Source organism: Phyllostomus hastatus, unplaced genomic scaffold, assembly GCF_019186645.2.
Source record: "Phyllostomus hastatus isolate PE091 unplaced genomic scaffold, TTU_PhHast_1.1 phas_scaffold_39, whole genome shotgun sequence".
NCBI lineage: Eukaryota > Metazoa > Chordata > Mammalia > Chiroptera > Phyllostomidae > Phyllostomus > Phyllostomus hastatus.
Genome location: NW_025334028.1, coordinates 2,963,410 through 2,986,986, shown reverse-complemented (window position 1 = coordinate 2,986,986; position 23,577 = coordinate 2,963,410). Strand labels below are relative to the sequence as shown.

Genomic DNA, 23,577 nt, shown 5'->3' with positions numbered 1-23,577 from the left:
TCCTTGTGAGCACAGCTTCTAGATTCTTGGTACTCAAGTCATTAATCCAAAAATTCATTCAGGTCGCTTTTGATATTAACCAGAATTAGAAAGCAATACAGCCTTAGGCTGACACTGGCCTCATAATGAAGGCAGGGGTGTCTACTTTGATTTGGGAAACTTGGTTAAGATTTTGACATATTAAGACTTTTGGACAAATGTTATTTCACTTACAGTTATTTCTAAATACGCTCAAAATGTGACTAACTGAAAATTTTCCAACTCACAAGCTTTGTCTGCCCTTCTTAACAGGGCTGCGATGAGTCAAAGGAGATGTCACCAGCCCAGAAATGGTTGAGTTTTCAATGTGTATTAGAAAAAAGGTTGACCTTCCCCAAACCCTATTTATTATTTTTAATGTTCTTCAAACAACTAAAGAAGTAACAAGAAAGAGAGATTATGAATGGAAGCCACACTAACTTCTTCCCAGGACCAATCAGGAATTACAACTAAATTGTGGAGAAATGATCAAGAACAAACAATTGAACAATAGCAAGAGAAAAGCCTTATAACTTTGGACAGACAGGAGAATCAGCTTCAACATAAACTGGTAACAAGTGTGGTAGAGACTCCAAAATGCTGGCTGTGCGCCCATGGTGGAGACTCAAAAGGGCTGGCTGGGTTCCCACAGGTGGCAGGACAAGAGGAATAATTAAGCAGAAGGTTGGATACCCCAAGAAGAATGGGGTCAAAATTCTAAGCTGGGATCCCCAACCTAGAGCACAGAGCCCAAAGAGTACACAGATGACAACTGATAATGAAAAGTGGCAGGGTTGCTCTCTGCCAGAGACGGATGGCTGCAAACACAAAGAGCTGTATAAAGAACCAACACACAAATTTTTATTTGCTGTCACCAGGGGTTCCAGTAAAGGTGGGGGGACACTGGGCTGGAGATGCCTAAGGAGAGACTAGAGACAGAAGCTTTAGAGAGAGAGCCAAAAGAGTAACCACAGGGATCCCAGGGCTGAGCCATCCCCCATAAGGCAGCAGCCATCCTGCTCAGGCAGACCACTCCCTTCTGAGCAGCAGCAACCTGAGGGGAAACAACAGCCCTACCCTCCAGAGACACTCTCCCCCACTCTGTGGTACTTAAGCCTGACTGCTGAGTGCAGAGTGACTAGATTAACAATGGAAGGAGACAGCCACAGACATAGATTCTTGGCAAAGGTGGGGCAGAGTGGACTAGAGACATTTGAGGAGAGACTGGGGATGGAGGCTTTGGGGAGAGAACTGAGAGAGTAGCCACTGGGATCCCAGTGTTTAGTCATCACTCCTAAGGCAGCAGCCATCCTACTCAGGTAGACCACTCCCCTCCAAGCAGCAGCAGCCTGAGGGGAAACAATAGCCCCAATCCCAGGAGGAATTCTGCCTTGCCCTATGGGGCTTAAGCCTGACTGCTGAGTGCAGAGTGACTAGATTAATAACTGAAGGAGACAACCATAGAGAGCAGATTTCTGTAGTTACAGAGAAGGCTGCCTAAAATCAGACAGGGTCAACATCTGACATCACCAGAGGTGGAGCCAGAAAGAAAAAACAGTGGTAAATATTAGAGGCTACCAACATGAAATCCATGGTGGTTTTCTCCATGATTAGCAATGTTTTCTTTCCTGCATAGCTTTTTAACATTCATTTCTTGCCCAGCAAGTTTGTTAACATTAAGTAACTAGAATTTATACTGTAATTTATTTCTCTCCTCTCCTATAATAGTCTTAATCTCTTTACACCCTTATTAATACTGGTTCATTTGCTGTTGATACTGAGATTGTGTGGGGGGGGGACATATTTTTGCAGATGTGGGTTTCTTTCCTGGCTTTGTGGTTTTCTTCTGGCAGCACCTGCACAACAGCATACAAGAAATGGTGGACAGAGTAACCCTCAGTCAACCAGCATGAGAAAAGGACCCACCAAAGAATGACCAAACAATAATCAAAATCCAATTACATCCAGAGTACCAACATAAAAACACCATCGCAAGAGCAACAAGTTCAGGAAATCAAGGAGACTGCACCACTTAACCTCACAGGTCTCCTACTATAGAAGTTCACACCACAAACACAGGGAGTCAGAACAGATCAATTTGAGAAGCAGAAGCTAACAAGAAGAATCTCACAAACAATGAGAAGACAAAGAAACAACCCCTAAATGAAAGGAAACGAGGAATCCTCAGAAAGAATGCTAAATGAAATAGAGGCAAGATGAGTTCAAAGCAATGGTTATAAGGAAGCTCAATGAGCTCACTGAGAATTAGAAAAACTACAGAGAAACTACAATGAATCTACTGCAAACTATACCAACATAAAAAGGAAATAGACACTATCAACAAGAGCCAGTAGGAAATGAATACAGTTTCTGAATTGAAACACAGTAGAAGGAATCAAAAGAAAGCTAGATGGAGCAGAGGATTAAATCAGGGAGCTGAAGGAAAAGGTAGAAAAAAACTCCTAGAAAAAGCAAGAAAAAGGAAAAGACTCAGAAAGAATGAAGAGGTGTTAAGGGAACTGCAGGATGATATGAAATGTAATAATATACATATAATAGGGATACCAAAAGGAGCAGAAGAGCAAGGGACAGAAAACCTGTTTGAAAGACTAATGATGGAAAACTTCCCTAATTTGTTGAGACAAAAAGTCATGCAAATCCAGGAAGCACAGAGAGTCCCAATCAAGAGGAACCCAGAGAGGCCCACTCCAAGACACATCATAATTAAAAAGGCAAAAACTCCAAGACAGAGAATCTTAAAGACAGCAAGGGAGAAACAGGAAGTAGCATACAAGGGAGCCCCGATAAGGTTAGCAGCTGACTTCTCAGTGGAAATGCTCCAAGCCAGAGAGGAATGGTACAGAATATTCCAAGTAATGAAAAACAAAGGCCTGCAACCAACACTACTTTATCCAGTAAGGCTCTCAATTACAAAGTTAGGTGATATAAGGTGTTTCCTAGACAAAAGAAGGCTCAACGAATACCCACCGAGCAAACCACCACTGCAAGAGATGCTGAAGGGACTGATTTAAGAAAAGGAAGAAAAAGAGTGAGAGAGAGAGAGGAACACAGGTATGAAGGAAGTAAAATGGCAATGAATAAGCACCTATCAATAATAACCTTAAATGTAAATGGATTAAATGCTCCAATCAAAAGACATAGAATAGCTGAATGGATAAGAAAGCATGACCCACACATATGCTGCCTACAAGAGACCTGCCGTTAGAATGAAAGATATACACAGACTAAAAGTGAAGGGCAGGAAACAAATATTCCATGCAAATGGACAGGAAAAAAAGCAGGAGTAGCAATACATAATAGACTTCAAAACAAGGGCCATAAAAAGAGACTCAGAGGGACATTTCATAATACTCAAGGGAAGACACCATCAAGAAGACATAAACATTATAAACATATATGCAGCCAACATAGTAGCACCCAAATATATAAGGAAAATCTTGGAGGACTTTGAGAAAGATACAGAAAGCAACACAGTGATACTAGGGACTTTAACACCACACAGTCAAAAAAGGATAGATCTTCCAAACTAAATATCAGCAAAGATATTGAGGCATTGACCAATGCCTTAGATGAAATTGACTTCACTGATATATATAGAACCTTTCATCCCAAAGAAGCAAAATGCACACTCTTTTCAAATTCACATGCAACATTTTCAAGGACAGACCATATGATAGCACAAAAAAGAAGTCTCAACAAATTCAAGAAAATTGAAATCATATCAAGCATCCTTTCATGCCACAAGGGACTGAAACTGGAAACCAACCTCAAGGAAACAACTCAAAAACACTTGAACTCATGGATATTGAATAGCATGCTATTAAACAATGAATGGGTTAAGAAAGAGATCAAGGAAGAAATAAAGTTTCCAGAAACAAATGAAAAAAAAAACGCTCACAAAGTCCAAAACTTATGGGTCACAGTGAGGCAGTCCTGAGAGGAAAGTTCATAGTGATACAAGCTTACCTTAAAAAAAATAGAAACATTTCAAATACACAGTCTAACCCTATACCTATAAAAATTCAAAGAACAACAAAGACAGCCTAGAGCAAGTAGGAAGATGGAAATAACCAAGATCAGGGCAGAATTAAACAACATACAGACTAAAAGCACAATTTTAAGGATCAATAAATCTAGGACCTGATTCTTTGAAAATATAAGCAAAATTGACAAGCCCTTAAGCAGACTCATCAAGAAAAAAAGAGGACCCAAATAAGCACAATCAGAAATGAAAGAGGAGAGATTACAACTAATACCACAGAAATACAAAGGATCATAAGAAATTACTACGAAGAACTATATGCCAAGAAATTTGAAAATGTAGGTGAAATGGACAAATTTCTAGAAAAATATAATCTTCCAAAACTGAGTGAAGAAGAAGCAGAAAGGCTAAACAGACCAATACCAACTGATGGAATCAAAGAAGTAACCAAAAAACTCCTGACATATAAAAGCCCTGAACTGGACAGTTTCACAGGAGAATTTTACAAAATATTTAAGGAAGAGATAACCCCTATCTTCCACAGACTATTCCAAAAAATACAAGAAGACAGATGACTCCCAAACTCTTTTTATGAAGCCAGCATCATCCTAATCCAAAACCAGATAAAAACATAACAAAAAAAGAAAACTACAGGCCAATATCACTGATGAACAGAGATGTGAAAATCCTTAACAAAATATTGGCAAGCTGCATCCAGCAATACATTAAGAAGATCATACATCATGATCAAGTGCAGTTCATCACAGGGATGCAGGAATAATACAGTATTCTCAAATCAATAAATGTAATACATCACATAAACAAAAGCAAAGACAAAAGTCATATGATCATATCAATAGATGTGGAAAAATCACTTGATAATGTACAGCATCCATTTATAATCATGCATTCAGCAACATGGGAATAGAGGGAACATTCTTCACCTAATAAAGGCCATATACAAGAGAACTACAGCCAACATCATGCTCAATGGACAAAAACTGAAGCTTTCCCACTAAGATCAGGAACAAAACAAGGATGTCTGCTTTCATCAGTTCTATGCAATTTATATTGGAAGTCCTGGTCACAGCAATCAGACAATATAAAGAAATAAAAGGCATCAAAATTGGAAAGGAGGAAGCAAAACTGCCATTGTTTGCAGATGACATGATAGTGTACATAGAAAATCCTATAGACTCCACCAACTACTAGACCTAATAAGTGAATTTGGCAAAACAGCAGGTTACAAAGTCAATAGTCAGAAATCAAGGGCATTTTTTATTTTTTAAAATATATTTTATTATGCTATTACAGTTCTCCCATTTTCCCTCCTTCACTCCCATCCACCCTGCACACCCCCTCCCACCCACATTCCCCTCCTTTAGTTCATGTCCATGGGTCATGTATATAAGTTTGCTGGCTTCTACATTTCCTACACTATTCTTACTCTCCCCCTGTCTATTTTCTACCTACTATCTATGCTACTTATTCTCTGTACCTTTTCCTCCGCTTTCCCCCTCCCACTCCCCTCTTGCTAACCCTCCATGTGATCTTTTCTGTGGTTCTGTTCCTGTTCTAGTTGTTTGCTAAGATTGCTTTTGTTTTTGTTTTAGGTGTGGTTGTTAATAACTGAGTTTGTTCTCATTTTACTGTTCATATTTTTTATATTCTTTTTCTTAGATAAATCCCTTTAATATTTCATATAATAAGGGCTTGATGATGATGATGAACTCCTTCAACTTGACCTTATCTGAGAAGCACTTTATCAGCCCTTCCATTCTAAATGAAAGCTTTACTGAGTACAGTAATCTTGGATGTAGGTCCTTGCCTTTCATGACTTGGAATACTTCTTTCCAGCCCCTTCTTGCCTGTAAGGTCTCTTTTGAAAAATCAGCTGATGGTCTTATGGGCACGCCTTTGTAGGTAATTTCTCCTTGTCTCTTGCTGCTTTTAAGATTCTCTCCTTATCTTTAATCTTGGGTAATGTAATTATGATGTACCTTGGTGTGTTTTTCTTTGGGTCCAACTGGTTTGGGACTCTGAGCTTCCTGGACTTCCTGGAAGTCTATTTCCTTTGCCAGATTTGGGGAGTTCTTCTTTATTATTTGTTCAAATAACTTTTCCACTTGTTGCTCTTCCTCTTCTCTTTCTGATGCCCCTATAATTCGGATGTTGGAACATTTAAAGATGTCCTGGACATTCCTAAGCCTCTCCTCATTTTTTTTTGAATTCTTACTTCTTCATTCTTTTTTTATTGGATATTTCTTTCTTCCTTCTGGCCCACACCATTGATTTGAGTCCCAGTTTCCTTCCCACAACTATTGGTTCCCTGTACATTTTCCTTTATTTCACTTAGCATAGCCTTCATTTTTTCATCTAATTTGCAACCAAATTCAACCAATTCTGCAAGCATCTTGATTACCAGTGTTTTGAACTGTGCATCTGATAGGTTGGCTATCTCTTCATTGCTTAGTTGTATTTGTTCTGGAACTTTGATATGTTCTTTTGTTTGGGCCTTTTTTTTTTTTTGTTTCGGCATGCCTGTTACATATGAGGGGCAGACCCTTAGATGTTCACCAGGCAGGGGTAACCCACATCGCTGGGTGATGATGCTGTATGTGTGTTACAGAACAAACAAGGGGGTCCTGGGACAATATAAAGAAGCCCCCAGGTCCGTTATGTCCACAGCCAGAGGAAAGATGTCTCTCAATGCCAGAGGTTTGTGAAAAGGAAAGGAAACGTTTACTTAATGCTATACCAACTTAGAGTAGGGACCTAATGTCTTCACCAAAAAATCCTAAAGTCCCTTAAAGCACCCACAAACAGACACAGTCCTTCCTTCCTTCCCCCTTTGCCCAGTCCAGAGTACCCTATCTCCTAAAGCTGCGGGAGTCCCTACTCTGGCAAAGGCACGTGGTCCTCTCTCCCCGGACCACGGGAGTCCCCACTCTGCCAGAGCCACGAGGTTCTCTCCCTCAGGGTCGTGAGAGTCTTCACTCTGCTAAAGCTGTGTGGTTCTCTCTTGCAGGGCTGCACATGGTTCCCCCCCCCCCTCCGCCGCCCTGCCCTCCAGGGCTGCGCATGGTCCTCCCTCCTCAAATGGCTGCTGCGTCTCGGTTTAAATCTCAGCACCAATCTTCCTCTGAAGCCCCATGTCTGGCTCGTCTCACAACTGGTTACAGCTGCCAGATTCTGGGCAGGTATGGCCCTGTGGTGTGGAGCCAATTATCTCCAGGCTCTTCTGGATCTTATTACAGATCCCTATTTGAGGCTCCCCTCTTGGCTGCACCCTGTTACATGTCGGGCAGGAGTCCGAGAAGGAACAATGGCATTTGCTCTGCTCTCTGCCAGATTTCAGTCACTTCCCCTGCTTCCCACAATCAAATTGGGCCCTTCTGGAGCTGATTGCCAGTGGGTGGGCTTGTGTATATTCTAGGACCCTGTGGGTCTCTCCAACAAACTCTCCTGTGAGGCTTCTCCTGCTGCCTCAACACACACAGGTATTTTTAATCAGTGGTTTGAGGCTTTCTTTCCCCTCACTGGGGCCCTGGGTTGTGCAGTTCATCCTGCTCCCCAGTTGTTTCTCCCAGTTTAACTGCACCAGAATGTGGGACCACCCAGTCCACAATCCACCACCCTGCCGGGTCCACCTGCTACTGCCTTGAGCACCCCGCTCCACAATCCTCCGCCTCACTGGGTCTGCCAGCTGCCACCTTGCCTACCCCAGTCCTCCAGCCACCTGCCTTGTGGAGAGTATTCTCTGCCTGGCTGCCTGTTTCTGCCCCTTCTTCTGGTCTGGATGAATGTGTCTTCTTTAACTCCTTGGTTGTTGGACTTCCGCAGAGTTTGGTTTTCTGTCAGTTCTCATTGTTTTTTGTTTTTAAATTGTTGTCCTTCTTTTGGTTGTGCAAGGAGGCATGGCATGTCTACCTACACCTCCATCTTGGCTGGAAGTCCCTGTTCATGCACATTTATAGTTACCTAATTTGGTTGTACTACTTTGCTTGCTGTGATACAAAGGATGGTAAAGTAACTTAAAGCACCTGGGAATTCCATAATAACTAGGAAAGAATTCTTGAAGTTTTGGGAGGTTTTACCTGTTTTTGTTATTGATCTTCTTTAAAAAGCATCCAGGCTCAATGAGCCACACTTTTTAAAAAAATTAAAACTATTTAAATCTGATCGGTTGAGTTCATCTGAAACACAATCAAGTGCTTGGGAATGAAGACTATATGTAGAAATGTAAAAATCCATTGTTATTAAGCCTATTTGGGGTTCAAACATGCATTTTAAAAATGCATTATGGTTCTGTTTTTGCCATATTTACCACTCAAGGTTTTGATCATAAGTAACATACAGATGGCCCATAGACATATGAAAAGATGCTCAATGTCACTAATCAAAGAAATGCTAATTAAAATCATAATGAGATATCACCTCCCACCTTTAGGAATGGCTATCATCAATAAATCAACAAAAAACAAATTCTGGCAATGTTGTGAGAAAAGTGTACCATCATGCACTGTTGGTGGGATTCAGACCAGGGAAGCTACTGTGGAAAACAGCATGAACTTTCCTCAAAAAAATTAAAAATGAAACTGCTTTATGACCTAGGCATTTCACTTCTTGAAATTTATCCAAAGAACCCAAAAACACCAATTCAAAGGATATATGTAATACTATGTTCACTGCAGCATTATTTACAATAGCCAAACTTTGGAAGCAGCCCAAGTGTCCATCAGTAGATGAATGGGTAAAACAGCTGTGGTACATTTCCACAATGGAATACTACTCAGCTGTAAAAAAAAACAATCAAGGAAATCTTACCCTTTGCAACAGCATGGATGGAATGGAGAGTACTATGCTAAGTGAAATAAATGAGCCAGAGAAAGACAAGTACCATATGATCTCAATCATATGTGGAATCTAATGAACAAAATAAACTGACAAGCAAAATAGTGACAGACTCATAGAGAGCAGGCTTAAAGCTGTTGGCAGAGAGTGGATGGGGGGAGATTGAGCAGAAAAGAAAAGAACTTATGGGCACAAATAACAGAGTGGTGATTGTATGGGAAGAGGGAGTCGAGGGAAGTGGAAGAGAGTATAGGTGTAACTGAAAACACAGGTTCTGCTACCTGCCACAACAAATGCCATACTTTTGAGATAGGTGCTGGTGCAACAGGGAATGTTTATTAGGTGCTGTGACTTAGGAAAATGGGAATCTCCATCTTTGGGAATCCCATCCACCACTCCAGCTCAAGCCCATGGTTCTTATAGGAATAGGGAGAGGAGGACTCTTTTTCTATACAATTGTATTGCTAGCTTTTGACATGACATGTCTGGGCCCTGCCCATTCATCTTTCTATGTTTTTGGCATAGTTGGTATATGAACCTCCCCCTGTGCCACCTTGGGCAATTTCCCTGGTGCTCCCTAACTGTTGAAGATAGTGGATGGGGAGGGCAGCAGCAGGACCTATTGTAGGAAGTCTAGAGATACTGCAGCCCTCGGCCTACCTCCTGACGCTGGACATAGCACCTGCACATCCAGGGGGCTGGATGGAGTCCCCTGTGCAGCCCCCATGTGGCTCGCCTTTCTGAAGTGGACAGACAGGCCCGTGCTCCAAACTGATTGTTGCCTATAGTAACAATTCCATACTTTAGAACTCTGGACCCTTGTAATCTTACAAGGGTAAATGAATGGAGGTCCAATTTCCTTTAGTTTCTCTGTGCTGTCAAGAGTCATAGTCTTACCTATCCCTGGATCCAGAGATTCTTGCTATCTACTAAAGAAAAAAAGAGGACCAAGAATGGAGGGAAGTTTTTATATGAGGGAAGATTGTTCTCTTTGGAAGGCAGCATATGTGGTGTCTAGAAAATAGCACTGCTGAACAAGCAAAGCTGCTGGACTACTTTGTGTTTCAAGAGGCAGTGTCACAGATGGGCTTCCAAAGTGAGACCTATTGTGTAGACAAGCAATCAAGTATTTAGTGATGGGTGTGCTTAGTAGTGCAGAGGGAATTGTAATGGAGTCAGAAACTGGAGAGACAAAGGGTCTCCATGGTCTAACCCTGAGCAGGGCTTTGGGTGGCATGCTTAACAGCAGGATAAATTTGCTGGGGAAGCCACTACTATCTGGGAAATGCAGACAAAGACACTATCAGTCCAGGCATGGGCATAAAGTACAGGAATTGTCAAAAATAATAAAATAAAATGCAACATTGTCACTTAGCTTTGGGAGGGGCTGTCCCTTTCCAAAAGAGGAATTTAAAATCTCCTTCAGTGCAGGTCCACCTTTCCCTTGCAGTATCAACAAGAAGCAGTGAGATCTGAGTCCCCCTCAGGTGGTACCCTCTTGATTCACATGTGGTGGGTCCAAGACTTGATTCTGTGAGCTTTAGAGAAGTGTGTTGTAGGCAGGACATCATAGGGATGGGTCCATTGCTGACTAACTGCTGTTCAGGACCTTGAGTTTTCCAGGTCTTTAGTAAGACCCAGCTGGAACAGTTGTAAGGGCTCATCAGGTGGGTAGATAGACCTTTGCACAAGTTTTCTCAAACTTGCCTAAGTGTTTATATATTGTTGGATTTTTTAATTCACATTCTAAATCTATAGAGGGTGTTCCTAAAACAGAAAATTGGAAGGGTCTCCCATAAACCGTCTCAAAAGGACTTACTTTAAGACCACTTTGGGGCACTACCCTAATCCACAACAAGCCAATAGGGAGTGCCTGGTTACATTTCACATGTGTTTCCTGGCATATTTTCACCAGGGTCTTCTTTATCATGTAGTTAATTTTCTGAGTCTTCCCTGTACATTGAAGTCTCCAAAATGCATGCAGTTTCCATTGAATCTGTAGTGCCTCTCCTCTCTTCTGGGAGATTTCTGAAGTGAACAATGGTTTTTGTCACTTTGGATGCTGTAAGGGAGTCAAAACCTAGGGATTATATCTTTGAGTAGAAGTTTTGCTACCCCAGTTGCCATTTCAATTCTAGTTGGGTATGCCCTACCCATCCAGAAAAGATGTCTACACAAACTAATGAAAATTTAAAGTTTCCTTTGGTTTTAGGCACCTGTGCAAAGTCCACTTGCCAGTCCTCAAATGAGCATATCTCTTTTTCATTGTATTCCCTTTCTGGTTGGGGCACTCTGTCTTAGGATTTTTTTTTTTTTGGTGTGATTTGATACACTTAAATAACCTTCTGAATGTTCCTTTGTAGATGAGGACCCTTCCAATGTAGTCTGATGAGGTCCATTAAAGCATCCCTTCCATAATAGGCCCCTTCATGTAGATGTTTGAGGAGGGGATATATATATATATATATATATACTAGAGCTTTAGGGAATAAGAACATACCATGAGTGTTGCTCTTCCACATAGAATTAAGGTCAGTGTTAGAGAATTCCCACTCATGGGCCTGTTCCTCATCTTGTTCTGTGTCATGGGGTATAAACTCTGAGAAGTCCAGGTGGGGAATTAGAGCCCCAAGAAGTGGTGGCCCTTGTGTGGCTTGTCTTGCTGCTTTATTGGCAGTTTGGTTGTCATGGCTTGTTTGGGAACTGTCCTTCTGGTGTCCTGGGCTATAGTACATTATGGCAATATGGTTTGATTGATTCACTGCCTCTAGTAATTTTTAAATCTCTTTTGTATGTTTGATGTCTTTATTCCCTGACATAAAGAGCCCTCTTTCTTTGCACCTTGCCCCATGGGCATGGAGTACCATGAAGGAATATTTAGAGTCAGTGTAGATATTAACATTCTTTCCTTGGGATAATTCTAAGGCTCTGGTGAGGGCTAACAGTCCAGCCTTTTGTGCTGAGGTTTGTACATTAAGGGTCTCAGCTTCTATTACCTTGTCTATCATGACTACACTGTACCTGGCTCATTTTTAACAATTCCTCATGAAGCTGCTCCCATCTGTATATGTGTATAATTCCCAGTCAGGTTCTATTGGAGGCTGGTCCAATAGATCTGGTCTGCTGGAATAAACTTGATCAATGATTTCTAAGCAATCATGTTGGAGGTCTGAGCTACTCTATGAGTCTGGGAGTAAGGTAGCTGGTTTTAAGGTAGTGATGGTTTGTAAGGTAACATTTAGGTTGTCTAATAAAATGGCCTGATATTTTTCCATGTGCCCTGCTGTCAGCCAATTCCCTCCTTTCTGTTCTAATAGAGTTAGGACCTGGTGTGGTACAAATACAGTAGTAGGTTGTCCCAGGGTGAATTTCTCTGCTTCTTGTAAGATGTCACAGGTAGTTGCTATTGCCCAGAGGCATGGAGGCATCCTTTTGTCATGTGATTTAATTTCCTTGAGAGATAGGCTATGGGTTGAGAGATACTTTCCCAGGGTCTGGGTTAGTACCTCAGGTTCAATTCCTTGCCCTTCACAAATGTATAATTATAAAGATTTTTGTAAATTGGGCAATTCTACTGTGAGGGCTGAAACTAGTTTTTCATTCAAGGTGTCAAACACTGCCTGACAGTCTCTCCTCCATTCAAGGATTCTGAGCCTAGTCCTTTCAAAGCAATTATATGTATATAACTAGAATTATATATGTATAACAGAATTATACAGTGGTTTCGATAAAACGCCAAAGTTTAGAACCCAAGTTGGGCAAAACCCTGTAATCCCTAAGAATCCACAAAGCTGCCTCTAGTTTTCTGGGATTTTTATTGTAGCAATGGCTTGTTTTCTATCTGCCATCAAGATCCTAGTGCCCTATTTCAGTTGGAATCTGATATGCCACCTCCTGTTTGCAAATCTGGGCCTTGCGAGACCATACCTTATACTCTCTTTTTTGCCAAATGATACAGAACTGTGATGGTGTTGAGCAACCCCTCTTCATAAGAATTGTGAAGTATTGATAAGTCATCTACATATCGTAGAAGAATTCCCAATTTCAACTGAATACCCATTAAACCTTTTGCTAATATTTCCCCCCAAATAGTCAGGGAATTCTGATATCCTTATGACAACAGAGTCTACAGTATTGGAGTTGTTACAGAGCACAAGGGGGGACTAAGGCAATGTACTATTACCCAAAAGGAACCCCCCAGGTTCGTTATGTCCACTGCCAGAGGAAAGAGGTCTCTCAATGCCAGAGATTTGTGAAAAGGAAAGGAAATGTTTATTTAATGCTATACAAACTTAAAGTAGTGACTTAATGTCTTTATCAAAATCCCAAAGTCCCTTAAAACACCCACAAACACACACAGTCCTTCCTTCCCCCTTTGCCTAGTCTGGGTACTATATCTCAGGAAAAGAAATAAAAGTCTGTGGCTCAGGCAGCCCCCAGTTCTTCCCAGTAATCAGTCTCTGCTGGTAGGCCTCCCTTGGTTCCTGGCACCATCAGGTATGTTGCCAGGACCTCTGCTAAAGCTGGGTGGTAGTTCCCCCTTCTAAAGCTGCAGGGGTCCCCACTCTGGCAAAGCCAAGTGGTTCTCTCTCCCAGGGTCATGGGAGTCCCCACTCAGCCAAAACCATGTGGTTCTTCCCTCAATGGCTGCTGTGTCTCGGTTTAAATCCCCGAGCCAACCTTCCTCTGCAGCCCCATATCTGACTCCTCCTACAATCAGTTACACCTGTCAGCACTGGTATATCCTTCCAGCTTTACTGGGCTGCCATTGTGAGTCTGGGCAGGCATGGCCCCATGTCGTGGAGCCAATCTTCTCCAAGCTCCCATGCAGGCGCTGTAACTCAGGGGACCTGCCCCCCAGTTATATCTTGGTGGGGAAGTTATTTCCACTTCCCTGGCTCAGAGCATGGCCACAGCTATTTAACATATCTTTGCAACCAGGTAAAGGTTATAGATATGTTAAATGACCACACCAGAGGTTAGCTGCAAAGCTGTTGCTATGAAAAACAGGTCTCAATGGCCCTGCTCCCTGTGTCCCTTCCCCAAACCCACACCTGTTGGGGGGTGGGGCGGGGGTGAGGACATCCTAATATTTCCTGAACACCTTGAATTCTGGACCCCATTCCAAATCCCTATTTGGGGCCCCCGTCTTGACTGCACCCTGTTACAGAGTGTCACTTTGGTTTCTGGGTCCTGCCACTCAAAGGCAAATAATAGTTCAGCCTATTTATCTATTGGGAGGCAGAAAAAAGCATCCTTCAAGTTTAGGACTGAAAAACATTTGCTAGTCCTGGGCACTGTGGTCAGCAAAGTATAAGGGTCCCAGACAATGTCATTTATAGCCCTAAGACCCTGTACAAATCAATACTCATTAGAGTGAGGCTTTCTGACTGGCAAAATGGGATTGTTACAGAGAGAAAGTCATGGCTGAATTAATCCTAATTTTAAGAATTTCTGTAATACTGGTTAAATTTCCTGTAAAGCTTTCTTTTTAAAGAGTTATTTTTTATTCCATGAACTCTGCACCCCTTCTTTTAGGTTAATTTTTGTGGATTGGATGTTAACCAATCTACCTAGACTTTTGCTGGCCCAAATGGCTTGATCAACCTGCTCTCTTGGGTAGGAAGAAGTCAACTCTGGGTCCTTCTGGGCAAGTCAGGAGAACGTAGAGCTGGAGGGCATGTTCCAGCAGGACTCTTAAACATAATTGGTGCTTCTCAGGGGAAAAAGTTATTTTTGCATGCAATTTACAAAGCAAATCTCAGCCACAAAATGGAATGGGACAGTTGGGTGTGTAGAGAAAAATGTGTAAGTTTTTTTATCCCCAAGCTGCCATTGTAGAAGTTGAAGGAACACCTGTTTTTGTAATTGTCCAATCACTCCGGTAACTGACACCACAGCTTAACTTTTCTTGATTTTGTAGTTAGCATCAAGTATGTTGCTTCCATATCCAGGAGAGAGTCAATTAGCTTGTTCTTGTCAATTTCCCCAGGGTGCTTGTGGGGAAATAGTAATAGGTCAAGAGGTGTCTATGGGACCCCCTGGGCCTCCTCACTTATCATCAAATTTATCATTCCTTTCTAATATTTCTAGGTGAGTGTTTGTATTCTTTTTATATTTCTGTTAGAGTTTTGGGCAGTTCTTTTTCCAGCGGTCCTCCTCCTTGCAATAGGTACATTGATTGGCACCTAGTGGGACTTTTCAACTTCTTTTCAGGCCTTGCCTCTCCTTCTGGTCTCACTGTTCTGTTTTTAAGAAATCAGAAGTCTGCTTTAATTTCCTTGTTTTCTGGGCATGGTAAACTTTAAAGGCTATGTCCACCACCTAGGAGAAATTTATTCCAAATACTCCATTTAAACACTGACATTTCTTTCTGATATCCAGGGCACTTCTTTCAATGAAAGTCATGTTTACCATCCAAACATTTTCTGGTGCCTGTGTGACAGTATCAATTTGCTTTTGATAGGTCTGATAGATTCTTTCTAAAAATTCAGAAGGGTCTTTGTGTAATTTTTATTGAATACACGTATTATATTCAGGCTTTTTGTTTAGGCAATCTTATCTTAAATCCTTCCAATATCCACCTTTTATAATGTTCTAAAAAGGCTAGGTCCTGCCATTTGGATCCCAGTTGGACTCTATCAGGTAATTGTCTAGGCTGGGTTGGGGGGTACCATTGGGATTTTCATGATGGAGGTGGTGAGCCTCTTCATTAGCCTTATCTATAACTACTCACCTTTCACCTGCTGTTAACAAGATGTTACGGAAAGCCTGTACATCTGCCCAGTTTGAATGGTGAGTGGCAAAAATGGAGGTGATACGATCTGTCATTTTCTGAGGATCCTCCCTATATGATGGCTTAAAATTCTTCCAATTCAGTAAAACCAAAGTGGAAAATGCAGTATGGGCCCAATAGTAGTCAGCAAGCTAGCATTCCCTATTTACTCCATTTATAGCGTATTGCCTCAAAGGGACTTGTCTTACTCCAGATAGGGACGCTACCTGGCCAAATTGAGTGTGTTGCCAGGTCTTCAAGGGGAAGACCATTCCTCTTTTTGACAGGGTTGGAGTTGTCATTTCTCTGCACCCTATTTTGGGGCTATCTAGCAGCAAGGGTGGTGGGGGGAGGGAATCTTCCTGCTGCTAGTGCTGGGCTCCCCAGGTTCAGGGCATTAAAGAGACTCAACTCATCATTTTTCTTTTCTTCTTGTGTCTTACTATCAAGGAAAGGTTTTGAAGTCAATTTCCTTCACTGCATTTTCAGTTTCTTCCCTTTCTTTGCCAAATTTTTATTGTGTAAAGACATAAACACATGGACATAAGGGATTTTGTCCCACTTTCCTGACTGTGGCAAAACAATTCCAACTATATGATGGAGTAGTAATTTATGGTACCATTTAGGAGCCATTTCCCCCAATAGTCTGAAGTATCCATAGGCCAAGCAGTGTTACAATAGAAAACCAATTCCTTCTTAGTCATTGCATCATAGTTGTGCATGGATCACTCTGCTATAATTTGGCCCAGTGCACTCCCTTCAGAAGCTAAAATGGAACAACCCCTGATGACACAAAAGTATAAACCCAAAACCACAGCTATATAAAGACCCCAGACAAAGTGGGAACATATAAACAAAACTTGGATCCATAATTCCATTAGTCCAAATGGGCACTCATAAGCAAGTCCTAGCATCTTCTGCCAAGTGATATTGCAAGTCATCCTGATCAGACCCCAAATAGCATGAAGCCCATGTGGCACAAAGCCCAAGTGGCACAGAACACATTTGGCATGAAGCCCAAGTGGCAGGGATGAGGACCCCCCAGTGTGCATGCTGTTTCGGCTAATCAGTCTTGGAGTCTGTCTGCTCCCCCAAAACCCATTTCCTTTCAGCAGCCAAGTATTTCAGGCAGCTGACACCTTTAAAAGGAGTACAGGGGAATTCACTGAGAAAATCACTTGACAGCTGCTAGGAAGTCCCCATAGTCCCATTCCCAAGGTTGGCCTGCCACAGGCAGCCAGGACTCAAGCCTGGGTCCTGCAGGACTTACTGAGGTCCATGCTGTCTGGTGGAGTTGCCAAAAACTGTAACCAAAACACAGGTTCAGCTGCCCTCTGCAACAAGAGCCAAACTCATGAGACAGGTGCTGGTGCAAAAGAATAGAGATTTATTCAGATGTTGCAGCCTGGACGAATAGTGGACTCCAATATCAAAGATCACTCCCTCCTTCCTGCTCAAGCCCATGGTTATTACAGTGACAGGAAAGGGAGGGCTTTTTTTTTTTCTATCCATTCGTCTTTCTAGCTTTTGACATACTCAGTATAAGAAAATCCCCTATGCCATCTTGGCCAATGAGGGGAAACTCTTTGGTGTTCCAGGACCCACCATCAGGAAGCCTGGAGGTGCTGCAGCCCTCAGCCAGCCTCTTGATGCTGGACAGGTGCTTGTACATTTGGGGAGCTTGTTGAAGTCCACAGGGAACACCCTGAATCCCAGTATACCCAAGTTCTCTTTTTGCCCTGTGATGAAAAAGATCCATTTTCTTCTGGAAATTCAGTGCTGACCAAACTTTTCTCTATTCTCTCTCAGCAAATACAGCTGAAGCCAATTCATTAGCTGCCAACAGTAACAACCAGGTCAGCAGTGACAATGACCCCTAGTCAGCCTGGAGAGCTTCCAAATTTAACACTGGGACAGAACAGATAACTGAGGAACCAAGCCAGCGGGATATGTAGCCCCCAAAATACTTACACTACCTAGAAAACTGCTTTTGGTCATGCCCAGGTCTACCAAGGACCACCAACTAGTGACAATGATAACTGGGATGAAGGCTGGGATAATCCCAAGTCATCTTCTCACTAGTTCAAGGGTTTCTAGTTAGCCAAAGCAGAGGGTGCTTAGAGCAAAAACAGTGTGCTGGAGCCTCTTCCATGAAGCTGCCACTTAACAAATTCCCTGGACTTGCAAAACCTGGAATGGAATGGAATTTGTTGACCAAGCAACTTGAAAAACCCAAAAAGAAATTTCCTTTCAGTGTTGGAGATTATGGCCCAATGTGGGTTTACCCTACATTTACATTTGACTGTGTGGTAGCAGATCCCAGGAAAGACTCTAACATGTTTGGGCTGAGGAGCCACACTGAATTCCACTTAACCCTTACTAGCACTGATTGATCTCCAAACACAGGTATAAGCACTTTGAATGGTTTTGTCAGCTTCTCCTGATTAAATTTGGGTCAGCCATTCCTATACCCTCTTCCAGATAAGCAAATTACAGGTCATTTGGAAGAAGAATTTACCAAAATGAACATGGAGAGACTCCAGGCATGGATGACCAGGATGTATTGTCATTAAGTAATTTCAGAAGGTGAGATTTCCCCCAGAAATTTCTATATTTCTTGGAAGGAAAGGAATGGAAAACTGGGAAGAGGAAGGCTGACAAAGATGAGCTACTAGGAGTTATATTTTCCACCTAGAAGGAGAGGCATCTGACTTGGACTTATTAGAAAGAGAAGTGTGATGCTGTTAGTATGTTCACCAAAGTCACGAAGGATGGTGTGAGGCTGCTGCTGACCATGGGCAGGAACAGTGGAAGCAAATTCATGGGACCATTAACCAAGGAATATCATAAAGTAGGAAAGGTCTTAAAGAGTTTAGCAAGTGTTCATTTCTAGTACTTATCAAGGTGAGACTTACCTCAAATGCAGTGACAGAGCAGGAGAGACTTATGAAGAAATCACCAATCTCATGGGAGGACAGCCAAAGATCTCCATTTCTTGGTGGGATGTAATCATGAATATAAAAGTTTCTTTGGTTGCTTCCCTAATATTATTGGTGCCCATAAGGGAGTGATAGAAAAAGGAAAGTGAATGCCCTGGGCAATGTGGCTTAGTTGGCTGGACTGTCATCCTATACAGTAAAAGGTCGTGGGTTCAATTCCCAATTAGGGCACATACCTAGGTTGCAGGTTTGGTCCCTGATTGGGTTGCAGATAAAAAGCAACCAATCAGTGTTGTTGGGGACTTCCCTGCCTGGTCTCAGGAAGCTATAACCCCCTGTGACAGGCTGAGTGAAAGACCTTCAGACCAGAAGCCACTAAGGAGACAAAACTTATTTCCCTGGCATGAACGCTGCCTGTTCTGTGCCTAAACCTCCTATGCTTGATCAGTTAGCCAATGATGGGTAAGATTTCCCACGGAGGGAATCATCTAAGATAGGCATGATCACGAGAAGGCCTCTAGGAAGAGATTCGGGGTTGTGGAAATGAAAGGGTGATCAACATCAACCCCTGCCCCCTCGGCTTTGTCAAAGCCTGAGTCCTTGTTCTTAGATGTGAGGAATCCAAGTCTCCTGGCTGCCTTTGTCTTCTCTGTTAACTTAGGCCTGCGAAAATAGCAGGGGTGGTGCAGCCCAGAGGAGAGATGGCAGACCCCCGGAGTAATCAGGCCTGGGACATAGAATATGCAAGATCCTGTGAGATCTGTTTGCTGGAGGATGTTATTAGATTAGAATTTGAAGGCACAGACAGGAAACAAAAACTAGCCCTTTGAGCCCTGTTAGTCTTTTCAAATGTAAAGACTCCAATCTCTGCACAGAATCACAGTGGGGGTTCTGTCTGCACCTTTGAAAGTCACCTACTTCTTTTTATCTTTTCTGCCAGACTGTGAATCCACAAACTAAGTCAGTATTCTTAATAAAAATCTGCTTGGGAATGGAAATGGGGCACTCCCCACTAGAGAGAGTGGCCATTCCGTTCCTACTTCCCCGCAGGACCTGGTTGTCTCTGTGTATGTTTTTCTTGTGTTTCAACGAGCCATCCGCAGCATTCCATGCTCACTGCAGGCTGGTGAGCATGCATCATTTTTCCATCCCTTTACTTTTAGTCTATGTGTATCTTTTGATCTGAGGTGGGTCCTTTGGAGACAGCATATACATGGATTTTGTTTTTGTACCCATTCAGCTACCCTACGTCTATGTCTTTTTGGTTGTAGCATATAAACTGTTTACATTTAAGGAGATTATTGATAGATACATATTTATTGCCTTTTTATTTTTTAATGATTTTCTAGTTTTTCTTTTTTTTTTCCAAAGATTTTATTTATTTATTTTTAAAGAGAGGGAAAAGGAGGGAGAAAGAGAGGGAGAGAAACACCAATGTGCGGTTGCTTCTCATATGCCTCCTACTGGGAATTTGGCATGCAACCCAGGCATATGCCCTGACTGGAACTGAACTTGTTACAGAACAGACCCAAGGGGAAGGGTCTGTTCTGAATGATATACTATTATCAAATAGAGCCCCCTTCTCCCATGGTCCCCCAGTTTAAGGTTTGCCTTGCCCACCACCAGGGAATTATTGCTCTCAATGCCAGAGATTGGTGAAAAGGAGAGGAATTATTTATTCCAAAAGTTATACAGACTTAGAGTAATGACTTAATGTCTTCATTAAGATCCCAATGTCCCTTAAAACACCCATAAACATGCACAGTCCTTCCTTCCCCCCTTTGCCCAGTCAGGGGTACCATATCTCAAGAAAAGAAAGACAAGTCTATGACTCAGGTAGCCCCCAGTTCTTCCCAGTAGTCCGTGTTTGGCTGGCAGACCTCCCTTGGTGCCCAGCACCATCAGCTGTGTCACTGCCTTGATCTCAAGTTCTTAATCCAAACCTGCGTGGCACCTTGTCATGGCCCACCAGCAAGAGTCCTTTTATCCCTTTCCTTCCTACAGCGTTTCTCTTACATTCTTCCAAACTGCTAAGAGAGAGCTCGGCATTGCTGCTACATCTTGCTTTCTAGCTTCCTAAACTGCGTGGCAAAGGGAGCCCCAAAGCCACATGGTCCTGACTCTAACTAAAGCTGTGTGGTCCCAACCTAGCATGGCTGCCGTGCCTGGGTTTAAATCCCAGTACCAGTCTTCCCCTGTAGCCCTATTTCTGATTCCTCCCACAATTGGCTGCACCTGCCAGCATTCCCATATTTTTCCAGCTTTTTTGAGCTGCCATAGTAAGTCCGGGAAGGTGTGGCCCTGTGGATTGGAGCCAATCATTTGCAAGCTCTCACAGGCGCTGTAACCAGGAGGAGTTGCCTCCCAGTTACATCCTGGGTTGGAAGTCACTCCCATCTTCCTGGCTCAAAGTATGGCCACAGCTATTTAACATATCCATGAAACCAGTTAAAAGTTATGGATATGTTAAATGACCATGCCTGAGGTTAGCTGCAAAACTGTTGCTGTGCAGAACTCTCAATGGTCCTGCTGTTTGTGTCCCATCCCCCAGTTCAGACTTGTGTGGGTGAGGACATCTAAATTTAATATTTCCTGGACACCCTGAGTTCTAAACCCCATTACAAATCCCTCTTTGGGGGGCCCTTTAGCTTCACCCTGTTACAAGGTGGTGACCCTTTGGTTCCCAGGCCAGCATTCAATGCACTGAGCCATGCCAGCCAGGGCTTTTTCTTCTTCTTTTCTTCTTAAAGCAAGTCCTTTAACATTTGTTACAATACTGGTTTGGTATTAACAGGCTAGCTTTTTCGTGTCTTGGAAGCTCTTTATTTCTCCTTCAATTTTAAAGGAAAGCTTTGCTATGTGGAGTAGCCCTGGTTATAGGTCCTTGCCATTCATCACCCTGAATATTTTATGCCAGTCCCTTCTGTCCCTTCTGTTTCTGTTGAGAAATCAGATGACAGTCTAATTGGAGCTCTCTTGTAGGTAAACTACCTGCTTTTCTCTTGTGGCTTTTAGGATTCTCTCCTTGTCTTTAAGCTTTGCCATTTTAATTCTTATGTGTCTCATTGTGGGTCTCTTTGGGTCTATCTTGTTTGAGACTTTCCTTGCTTCCTGGACTTGTGTGTCATTTTCTCTCACGAGATTAGGGAAGTTTTTGGTCATTATATCTTCAAGTAGGTTCTTGACCCGTTATTCATTCTCTTCTCCTTCTAGTATTCCCATCATGCGGGTATTGCTACTCTCATGTCATCCTAAAGATTTCTTCAGCTCTCTTCATTCTTTTTTCTTTTTGTGGCTCTGCTTGGGTGTTTTTTCTTACCTTCTCTTTCAAACCACTTATTTGATATTCTGCTTCCTATAACCTACTGTTTATTCCTTCCAGTATATTATTTATTTGAGATACTGCATTCTTCATTTTTGAATGGCTATATTTCATGGTTTCTATATCTCTTTCCATGCAGTTGATTATCCTTATAATCATTACACTAAACTCTATATTTGATACATTGCTTGCCTACCTTTCATTTAGTTCTGGAGAACTCTCTAGTTCTTTCATCTGGGCCTGTTTCTTTGTCTTCCCATTTTGACTGCCTCTTTATGTTTGCTTCTCTGTATTAGGTAGATGTGCAAAGACTCTGGTGCAGACCTTTGTCAGATGATGCCTGTGACTGGCCCTGGGCAACCTGTGTGCAGCTATCAACAATCAAAAGTTTATGGCTCCCATTGCTGGGACTGGGTGTGTGGAGAACCAGGCTGTGCACTATGGCTAGCTTTTACCAGTACCGGGTCAGGTGGAGGGTCAGCTAAAGTCTCAGAGCTCCCAGAGATCCTCCTTCATTGTTAAAATTAATCACTGAGATAACCTCCAAATCCACTCAGCAGCCTGGTTTATGCTCCACAGGTTAGGGCAGAATAATTCCTGTGGATGGGGCTTATAGCTTCCCCCACAGGCTGATGTCACTTAGAAGGGAGTGCTCTGCCTAAGAAAGATGGCCTCTGCAGTATGGGGAATGACTCAGCACAGGGATCTTGAACACTGACACTTCAGTTCTGTTCTCATAGCCACAAACCCAGGCTCTCCTCATGTGGCTCTAGTCCATTTTTCCCTCCCTCTGTCAGATTCCAGGGTAAGTGGCTGCAAACCGAATTCTGTGTGTTGTCCCTTCAAGTGGCTCTCTGTATCTCCAGCCACCTCTCCCTGGCAGACAGAAGCTCCATAATGTTTTACAGTTGGATGTTGTCTGGGTTCTTTTCCCAGCTCTGGTACTTTAGGATAGGGAGCCCAGCTTGGGGCTTAGAGCCCCCACTTCTCAGAGGGAAGCCCCCAGCTGCTGAAATATCCCTCTGGAGCTTTAGCTGTCACCTGTGGGAGCTCAGTCAGCCTTCTCAAGCCTCCTCTGTACTCCCTACCAGTCTCACTGTGGTGAAGTGGTTTCTTCTGTCTGCCCTTGGTTATAAGGCTTCTCTCCAGCTAGTGTTCAGTTGGCTATTCAGGATGATTTCTTTACAATTTAGTTGTAATTCCAGTTTGGTCCCAGGTAGAAGTTTGTGCAGTTTTCACTTACTTCTCTGCCATCTTGGATTGCCCTATTTATATCAAAATACTCTTTCTCTTTGAAAGCCTGTTTTGCAAGTCTGTGATCTGAAAAATTATCAAAAGCAGACTAGTCTGAAAATATAATATTTTCTCCTTGCCTTCCTGCTATGAGAATTGCAATACTGCCTGAGGCAAATGGATGCTCCCTATTGAATGAGAGAGGTAACATACATGGGACAGGGAGAAAAGCACACCATTTATTTAAGAATAATATCCATTAAAATGATTACCCAGCATCACAGTTGACCAGCTCTATCAAATACTTTTTTTTACGCCTGATGTTTAGCCACTAGTTATTCAGATCCAAGCAAACAGAAATAGTCCCTAACCTCATGCATGTACATTTTTAGGTAAACTGTACAAATGTCACTATTAGTTAAAGGTCATCATT

General features: G+C 42.5%; 1 pseudogene; it reads left to right on the top strand.

Moving 5' to 3' along the window:
- The first annotated feature begins 15,632 nt into the window (after positions 1-15,632).
- Positions 15,633-18,738, top strand: LOC123806708 (annotated as a pseudogene).
- The last annotated feature ends 4,839 nt before the right edge of the window (positions 18,739-23,577 follow it).